This window comes from Triticum dicoccoides, chromosome 1B, assembly GCF_002162155.2.
Source record: "Triticum dicoccoides isolate Atlit2015 ecotype Zavitan chromosome 1B, WEW_v2.0, whole genome shotgun sequence".
NCBI classification, from domain to species: Eukaryota; Viridiplantae; Streptophyta; class Magnoliopsida; order Poales; family Poaceae; genus Triticum; species Triticum dicoccoides.
The window spans coordinates 150,506,790-150,517,773 of NC_041381.1; positions in this window are offsets into that span (position 1 = coordinate 150,506,790).

Sequence of the window (10,984 nt, forward strand, 5' to 3'; positions counted from 1 at the left end):
GATCACCCTATCACAAAGTGCTTGCCAAAGGATAAAATGAAAAAGGGAAAGGTGAAGATCACCTTGACTCTTGCATAAAGTAAAAGACATAAAGTAAAAGATAGGCCCTTCGCAGAGGGAAGCAGGGATTTGCAGAGGTGCCAGAGCTCGATTTTGAAATAGAGATAAATAATTTTGAGAGGCATGATCTCATTGTCAACATAACAACCAAGAGTTCCCAATATCTTCCATGCTACATACATTATAGGCGGTTCCCGAACAGAATGGTAAAGATTTTACTCCCCCTCCACCAACAATCATCAATCCATGGCTTGCCCGAAACAACGGGGGCCTCCAACTAACATCAAACCTGGGGGAGTTTTGTTTACAATTATTTTGATTTGATTTTGATCTTTTTGATCATAGGACTGGGCATCCCTCTTGAGAATAACCCACCTAGCATGGAAGACACTGACAGCCCCTAGTTGCTACATGAACAATTCGGGCATACAAAACATATTATAATTTGAAGGTTTAGAGTTTGGCACATGCAAATTTACTTGGAACGGCAGGTAAATACCGCATATAGGTAGGTATGGTGGACACTCATGGCAAAAACTGGGTTTAAGGATATTGGATGCACAAGCAGTATTCCCGCTTAGTACAGATATTTAGGCTAGCAAGTGGAGAAAGGCAAGCTCAACATGTTTGAATGATCCATGACAATATACTTTAACTGAGATGTGAGAAAACATAACCCATTACGTTGTCTTCCTTGTCCAACATCAACTCTTTAGCATGTTATACTTAATGAGTGCTCACAATTATAAAAGATGTCTATGATAATATATTTATATGTGAAATCTCTCTTCCTTCAATATTCTTTCATGAATTGTTCAAATGACCAATACAATGCTTGCTAACCGTCAATAAATTTACAACCTCTAGTTCTTAGATGTGAAGTCATTACTCCCCATGGGATAAGCAAATGAGACATATATAATTTCAGATTTATTACATTCAACTTATTCAACCATTTACTCATAGGATATAAGTGAAGCACACGAGTAAATGACAAACTACTCCAAAAAGATATAAGTGAAGATCAATGAGTAGCTAAATAATTACATAGCTATATGAAGACTCTCTCTCATTTAAGAATTTCAGATCTTGGTATTTTATTCAAACATCAAGAAAAACAAAATAAAATAACTTTTCTAGTATAGCACAACTCATGTGAAGAAGCAAAAACTTAGGTTCAACCGATACTAACCGATAGTTGTCGAAGAAGAAAGGTGGGATGCCTACCGGGGCATCCCCAAACTTAGATGCTTGAGACTTCTTGGAATATTATCTTGGGTGCCTTGGGCATCCCCAAGCTTGAGCTTTTATGTCTCCTTAATTCCTTTCATATCACGGTTTCTCTTTTTATCAAAAGCTTCATCCACACCAAACTCAACAAGAATTCGTGAGATAGGTTAATATAAACCAATGCAAAATGTTATCATTTTCTACTGTAACAAATCACTAAGATTATTATTCAACATTGAATACTAAATGTCACTGCATATTTAATACTCCTATCCTAAAATAGAATCATTAAACAAGCAAACATATGCAAACAATGCAGACATAACAGCAATCTGCCAAAACAGTATAGTCTGTAAAGAATGCAAGATTCATCATGCTTCCCTAACTCCAAAAATTATAAGAAAAATACTACGCTGTATAAGATTTATCATATCTCGATATTTAAAAAGATTCAACATTATATCACTCTCTGACTTTTCTAGGGAATTTTTGCAACAGCGGTAAACTTTCTGTTTTCAAACAGCAACATGTATACTAGCAAAATAAGCATGGTAAAGGCTATCCTTGACATTTTTATTCAAACTAGAGATGCAAAACATTATTTTAAATAAAATAAAGCAAATACTAACAAAATAAATTGACTCTCCAAGAAAAACTCATATCATGTGGTGAATAAAAATATAGCTGCAAGTAAAGTTACCGATGAACGAAGACGAAAGAGGGGATGCCTTCCGGGGCATCCCCAAGCTTAGGCTCTTGGTTGTCCTTGAATATTACCTTGGGGTGCTTTGAGCATCCCCAAGCTTAGGCTCTTGCCACTCCTTATTCCATAATCCATCGAATATTTACCCAAAACTTGAAAACTTCAACCACACAAAACTCAAAACAAAACTCGTAAGCTCCGTTAGTGTAAGAAAATAAATCACCACTTTAACGTACTGTAATGAACTCATTATAAAATTATATTGGTGTAATATATACTGTATTCTAACTTCTCTATGGTTCATACCTTTACATACTAGCCATAGATTCATGAAAATAAGCAAACAACACAACGAAAACAGAATTTGTCAAAAACAGAATAGTCTGTAGTAATCTATATCAAAAGTATATTTATGGAACTCCAAAAATTATGAATTAAATTGGTGGACCTGAAGAATTTGTGTATTAATCATCTTCAAAAAGAATCAACCTAAAATCACTCTCTAGTAAAAAATGGCAGCTAATCTGGTGAGCGCTAAATTTTCTGTTTTTTACATCAAGATCATAAAGACTTCACCCAAGTCTTCCCAAAGGTTCTACTTGGCACCAACACTAATTAAAACATGAAACCACATATAACCAGAGGATAGATAAATTATTTATTACTAAACAGGAACAAAAAGCAAGAAATAAAAATAACATTGGGTTGCCTCCCAACAAGCGCTATCGTTTAACGCCCCTAGCTAGGCATGATGATTTCAATGATGCTCACATAAAAGATAAGAATTAAAAGATAAAGAGAGCATCATGAAGAATATGACTAGCACATTTAAGTCTAACCCACTTCCTATGCATAGGGATTTTGTGATCAAACAACTTATGGGAACAATAATCAACTAGCATAGGAAGGTACAACAAGCATAGCTTCAAAATTTTCAACACATAGAGAGGAAACTTGATATTATTGCAATTCTTACAAGCATATGTTCCTCCCTCATAATAATTTTCAGTAGCATCATGAATGAATTAAACAATATAACCAGCACCTAAAGCATTCTTTTCATGATCTATTAGCATAGAAAAATTATTATTCTTCACACAATCAAAATTCTTCTAATTAGGAATGGTAGTAGGGTAAATTGTTTCCACATTAAAAGAGTAATGTTCAGAAAAAGAGTAATGTTCAGAAAAAGGGTAATCATAATAATGACAAATTTTATTAATATAATCATCTAGCATAAGTTTCATCACAATAATCATCATAAGTAGCAACTTCATTCTCATCATAATCGATTGAATCCTCTCCCAAGATAGTGGAATCATCACTAAATAAAGTTGACACTCTTCCAAATCCACTTTCATATTCATCACAATAAGATTCAATATCTTACAAAATAGTGGGATTAATACTACCTAAAGTTGACACTCTTCCAAACCCACTTTCATCAATATAATCATCATAAATAGGAGGCATGCTTTCATCATAACAAATATTCTCATCAAAACTTGGGGGACAAAAAATATCATATTCATCAAACATAGCATCCCCAAGCTTGTGGCAAACATTAATTTCAGAAAATATATTCTCAAAAATATCATCTTCATCAAACATAGCATCCCCAAGCTTGGGTCTATTCATATCATAAGCATAATCATTCTCATCATTAATAGTATGGATAGCACCAATAGTATAGCAATTATCATCATCACAATGAGTAGTAGGAGCAATATCATTTGAGAGGGATACCTTTTTACCTTTGCTGCCCCTTCTCTTCCTTTTCTTCCTCACATTATGTGTGGGTTCAACCTTCTTTACTGATGGGATTGGTTGAATAGAAAGCTCCTCCTCGTTACTTGATTCATCATAAGAAATAATAGGAGGAGATTGGGAAGTCTCTTCCCTTTCATAAGTATTCTCTTCATCTTCTATTTTCTTTCTTTTCTTTATGTAATTGGCAATATAAGGATTTTCAATGCAATTCACCGTACAATACCTATAAATCTTCTTTAGATCAAAATCAAGGAGTTTCTCAAGGGCAAATTCTGGAAGATCCTTAATTAAATGTTTCAATTCTTCATAACCCAAAAGCAAACTAAGTTCATTATAATGTGCAAGGGAAATCAAATCATCACAATTTTTGGACACGATTCGATCATGAAATAATTTGCATAGGAGATGTAGATGACCACGTTCATTGCATAGTTCACAAGTACGACAAAGGAAATGTAAATTTTCAGCACTCCCATTTAACGTTTCTTGCAACAATTTAGATTCTAAATGCTTATGCCTCTTGCAATATATATCTTCTCTATTCGGTGTGTTCATGAAAACATGCACTCCACAAAAGTTGACATGGTTATAAGAGATATTTTCATCATGACTAGTGCAATCATCATTAGTACTATGGATATTCAAAGAGTTCATACTAACAATATTGCAATCATGCTCATCATTCAAAGATTTAGTGACAAACATTTTATAGATTTCTTCTTCTAGCACTTGAGCACAATTTTCCATTCCATCATACTCATGAAAGATATTAAAAAGACGAAGCGTATGAGACAAACTAAATTCCATTTTTTGTAGTTTTCTTTTATAAAATAAACTAGTGATAAAACAAGAAACTAAAAGACTCGATTGCAAGATCTAAAGATATACCTTCAAGCACTCACCTCCCCGGCAACGACGCCAGAAAAGAGCTTGATGTCTACTACACAACCTTCTTCTTGTAGACGTTGTTGGGCCTACAAGTGCACAAGTTTGTAGGACAGTAGCAAATTGCCCTCAAGTGGATGACCTAAGGTTTATCAATCCGTGGGAGGCGTAGGATGAAGATGGTCTCTCTCAAACAACCCTGCAACCAAATAACAAAGAGTCTCTTGTGTCCCCAACACACCCAATACAATGGTAAATTGTATAGGTGCACTAGTTCGGCAAAGAGATGGTGATACAAGTGCAATGTGGATGGTAGATAAAGGTATTTTTAATCCAAAATTATAAAAACAGCAAGGTAACTAATGATAAAAGTGAGCGTAAACGGTATTGCAATGGTAGGAAACAAGGCCTAAGGTTCATACTTTCACTAGTGCAAGTTATCTCAACACTAATAACATAGATAGATCATATAACAATCCCTCAACATGCAACAAAGAGTCACTCCAAAGCCACTAATAGCAGAGAACAAACGAAGAGATTATGGTAGGGTAGGAAACCACCTCAAAGTTATTCTTTCGGATCAATCTATTCAAGAGTTCGTACTAGAATAACACCTTCAGACACAAATCAACCAAAACCCTAATGTCATCTAGATACTCCATTGTCACCTCAAGTATCCATGGGTATGATTATACGATATGCATCACACAATTCCAGATTCATCTATTCAACCAACACAAAGTACTTCAAAGAGTGCCCCAAAGTTTCTACCGGAGAGTCAAGACGAAAACGTGTGCCAACCCCTATGCATAGGTTCATGGGCGGAACCCGCAAGTTGGTAACCAAAACATACATCAAGTGGCACATGATATCCCATTGTCACCACAGATAAGCACGACAAGACATACATCAAGTGTTCTCAAATCATTAAAGACTCAATCCGATAAGATAACTTCAAAGGGAAAACTCAATTCATTACAAGAGAGTAGAGGGGGGGGGAGAAATCATAAGATCCAACTATAATAGCAAAGATCAGGATACATCAAGATTGTGCCACAGAGGGAACATGAGGGAGAACACGAGAGAGAGAGAGAGAGAGAGAGAGAGAGAGAGATCAAACACATAGCTACTGGTACATACCCTCAGCCTCGAGGGTGAACTACTCCCTCCTCATCATGGATAGCGCCGGGATGATGAAGATGGCCACCGGTGAGGGATCCCTCCTCCGGCAGGGTGCGGGAACGGGCTCCCGAGAGGTTTTTGGTGGCTACAGAGGCTTGCGGCGGCGGAACTCCCGATCTATCTTTATATTCGATGTTTTTAGGGTACGTAGGCTTATATAGGTGAAAGAAGTCGGTAGGGGGAGCCTCGAGGGGCCCACGAGAGGGTAGGGCGCGCCCAGGGGGGTGGGCGCACTCCCCTGTCTCGTGGCTTCCTCGATGACCCCCTGGCTTGCATGGCAAGTCTCCTGGATCATAATCTTTCCAAAAATCACGCTGCCAAAGGTTTCATCCCGTTTGGACTCCGTTTGATATTCCTTTTCTTCGGAATACCGAAACATGCAATAAAACAGCAATATGGGCTGGGCCTCCGGTTAATAGGTTAGTCCCAAAAGTAATATAAAAGTGTATAATAAAGCCCATAATCATTCAAAATAGATAATATAATAGCATGAATGCTTCATAAATTATAGATACGTTGGAGACGTATCAAATTCCAACTTGAGTACTACTACTAGTAGGAGTACCAGGGGCCAGTTCTTTTAGGCTTCTAGATTAGTAATCCCATAACTAGTACCTCCGTCCTGGTTTATTGGTCCCCATTGTAATCTGTGTCAAATTTTGATCATAAATTTAACTAATGAAATGTTAGTGCATGTCCATGCACTACTATGTTTATTTGCTAATTAATAGTATTGCATGCAATGAACTAACCACTGCACGTCGTGTTTGATATCTCAAGTCATTAAAAGCATGCACACTCTTTATCTCTTATTGGTTGATATGTCAAGAAACAAGAAACGAGGTAGAAGTTAATGCACCGCGCCTAAGTGTTTTGGGATTATTTGGTTTTCGTAAGATGACTTACACACCTAGACGGAGGGAGTAACATTTTATCAGTTAAACCTTTGGTCAAGATTTAGCACAAATTACAATGGTGAGGAATAAACCAAGACCGAGTAGTAGTTTAGAAGCCCAAATAAATGAGCGAGGCGCCTTATTGTTACTCTCCACTGTGAGTAGTCTTATGGGAAAAGCTGGGGTAGCCACTAAAAGAACTGTCCCTAGGAGTAGTAGCTGGGGATCGTGTGTGCGAGATGAACCGGAGAAAGTAAATGCAGAGAGATGAAATGCAAAAAAGACGGAGGGATGTGATGGTTGCTTGTCCGTTTATTTTACCAGGCCACTTATTACTGGGAGTGGTTGGGTTTTGTGATATGACGGCTTTACTGCCACGCCATGAGCGGGGTGAGCGGTGAGACTCCCGTGCAGCGCCGCCCTCTACACTTGTACTACATCGGTCATGGTTTATTAGTCCCCCATTGAATTTGACTGAAGATTTAACTGACAAAATGTTAGTGCATGTCAACAAAAACTATATCGTTGGATTCGTATTTGAACATAGTTTTGAATGATATAATTTTAGGTGACATGCATCAGCATTTATCGTACTATATAAAATGTTAGTTCAATTTTTAGTCGTACTAATCTATAGTAGTAAGGTGCCCATGCGTTGCACCGAAGAGTGAAATGCATTGATCGGGGAGTTGTTTATTTTGACAAAGGATGTAGGGGTCATCTCATGTGTAACGGGTATCGATAGGTTTCTTCGGATATTATTTCATCTCTAGAGCTCACAAACATCCGGTTGAAATAGATAAAAAGGTATCTTTTGCAAACAAAAGTGTTCAACTGTTCAACCTGCATCCAAAACTTGTGAAGAAATAACACTTATTGTGCTTTGCAAGAAATGATCTTTAAGAATTAGTTTTTGGGTATCGATTGTTATACATGTTGGCTACAGATGACATGGCACTTTCTTATAGTCAACAATTGGCTATACTATTAAGTAATATTAACCATGCCCTTATACACCTAGACGAAGGGATTAAATCAGGATGACTTGCAAGGGAGCAGAGGAGATGTAAGAAATGGTTCATCGTAAGTCTTTCACCAGTACTGTAGTAAAAATTCATACATGGAAGATTCTAGACTAAACCATAAACGGATACACTTTTATTCATGTGCGATACTCCAATAGAGCAAGATCCTACATGGAAGTCTCCACATGCTTAGACAGCGGATTACATTGAGCGAAGACTAATGATCAACATTTAACTTGGTAATGCATATGTCCAGGTGAACCTCCTTGGAGTCCCCGTGCACCGCGTTGCGGGGTAAATAATACCATGCATCTTCCATGTCCACATCGGCGAGAAGGTCCCAGCTCTGCACAGTCCTAGTCAACATGATGGAGCCGGTGTCGCTGCCCACGTACCTCTGAGGGGTAGTAACAGTGAGCACGCACCCGTACATCGGCCTCATGTCAGTGTCACGTCAGCGGCGTCGCCCCTAACGCACACTACAGAGACGGGGCGGCAGCCTGCATGGGCCTCGCCGGTGCCCACTATCAAGAGGAAGACGCTGCCGTCCTCCTCCGAGACTAGCAGGCGGCGGTGATCCTCCAGCGACTCCGGCATGGTGAACGGGTAGCACGTCTCGTAGTTGATGTTCTCCGCCAAGGGCCAGTAGTGACCGCTGCATGCATCCGTGAGGTGATGCACCATGTTCGCCGGCGAGCCCCAAAACGGCATCGTGCACTCGTAGCAGTAGACGAAGGGCTCCTTGGAGGCATCGACCAGGCCGTCCATGAAACGGAAGTGGCTGTAGGGGACGTTGTGCCAGTTGAATATATGAGCAAGTTACTACGAGATTTAATCCGAATAAGCACAAAATAAATCATGACGGCTATAACAGAGATGAAACTAATCATGTGGACTAGCATAGTAGTAGGATACAGAGTACAAACATGAATTCTACCACGATTTTGAACAGGAAGGAGAAACACATACAGTGCAACGGGAGCAGCACCGTTGGCGTTGTGATTGTCGCCCATGTCGCTGAAGAAGAGGTTGCCGAGGTCAGGGAAGAAGTCATCATCGCTGAAGTCATGGCTGCCCACAGTCGCGAGAATGCGCTCCCCAAATGTCAACAGCGCCCGCCGAATGGAGCGCAGGGGGGAGTGGTTGTAGGGGACGTTGCAGCCGCCGAATGGAGCACAGGAGTAGCACACGAAGCAGTAGATGGTGTCCTTACTAGCACTCCCTAGTCTCTATCTATCTACTAGCAAGATGCCCATGCGTTGCACGGAACATCAAGATGCATTTGTATGCATAGTTTATCTTGTGGGAGAAAAGGATGAACGAGGGAAGGCCTTATCTGCAAATGTTGAGTGGCTGTGGGTATCTTTTCGCAAAATTTCCATTTTTCCTTCCTATCCGTTAGATATAAATTGGACGGCTTATATTGCAGGATGGCAGGCACACCATCATCACCAACTCTGTTTTTTATAAGAGTAGAGATATCTCTCTACTCTCATAAAAAGCAGAGTTGGTGATGATGGTATGCCTGCCATCTTGTAATATAGACCGTCCAACTATGACAATTTTACAAAAGATACCCGCACCTCTCTCCACATTTAGAGATAAGGCCTTGCCTCGTTCATCCTTATCTCCCACAACCTCATGATCCTCCCTTAAGTCTCTATCTCTACTACTCTTCTTTGTTTTTTATAACAAATTGAATAGTGATGCGTCGTCCTCTGCACGCCTGGCTGAACACGCCTCCTCGCCTCCATCATCACCAACTGATGGGATGTTTGGATTGTGACTATCTTTGCCATATATTGCCACAAGATTTTTGCCACACTTGCCACACTTTCCTTAGTTGAGTTTCTCAAATTGTTAGCCACACTTTGGCTTGCCCAAGGGAATATTGCCACACTTTTTATGTCTATGGCATATGGGGCTCACTCCTCATAAAAAAATCCTTGCCTTAGGTGTGGCTAGAACCAAACACCTACCTAACTTGGTCAAACTTGCCTAAGGTTAGGTGTGGCAAAGTGTGGCAAGGTGTGGCTAGGAACCAAACAGCCCCTGAGTCTTTTATAGGAGTAGGAGTAGAGAAAAAACCGAGTTGGTGATGATGGTGTGCCGTGCAATGCACGGGCATCTTGCTATTTTTTGCATATAAGTCCAAACACCACGTAGACACAGTCTTTGAGCATGGTTCGTACTCGTTCCATGCTTTGGCATTGAAGTTTGTAACTATTTTAGATTAGAATATACTACTCATCTGGTGCTAGTAGTAGAGCAGAGTCCTACTCTACTACTCTACTCAAGCAAGTTGTTTGGCATCGATATGACCCTACGCTGCTGGTATGTGTCTCGTAAGTCAAGCAGTGTGTTGTAGTCATCATCACCTGTCCACCTCCCGCAACACATATTCGCTTCTCCATCTTGGTCCGCACATAATCTCGTCCAACCTTCCATCCCCGCTAAGGCGCCTTCCCCCCTCGTCCGAAACCCAAGCACTAACAATGGCAGAACCGAGCAGCATCCGCCGAAAGAGTGGCTGGACTTCGCTCCCCACAGAGGTAATCAAGCTCATTGTTTCGCGTGTGGACAATCTCAGTACCATGCCGCTCGCCGCGTGCTCGTCAGGGCTGTACCGTTTACTGAAAGCCCTCAGGACGGAGCTTTTTAAGCTAGATCCTTGCTTGCTGATATCGCCTGATCTTCAGAAACAGCGTGTAACGCAGCATAACGATCGTAGGGTGGCGAGCATCAACCCCCTTGACTGCGATCGGATCCCCGTCAGCCTCAGCTACATTAACGGTATGTACTGGGTCGGCATGAACACGTCTTGGATGGTGCTTGTCGACGGTCGTGGCAGCTGGATGCTCGTGGAGGTCTACACCCGGCGATTGACCTCCCTTCCTTCGATTAACACTGCACTACTTTGGCACCACGGCCCAGAATACTCAAAATCTTACGGTAGCCAACATGATACCAAGTTTGATTTGCTCAAGGTTGTAATCTACCAAGTGCCCACAAGATCTGCGAATTATAAAGACTTCAGGCTAATTGTGTTCTTCAACTGCGGTCTCACCTATCTGACAGGTCACTGCGGTAAGTGGATAAATCTGCACGTCCATCGCAGGTTCATACATCCTCCATGGTTCTCTGATGCCATTGAACACAAGGGCTTCATTTACGCTATCGACTCCTTCTATGGCTGGACGTATTGCTGGCCTACTCCAGTCATCGCTACAAAT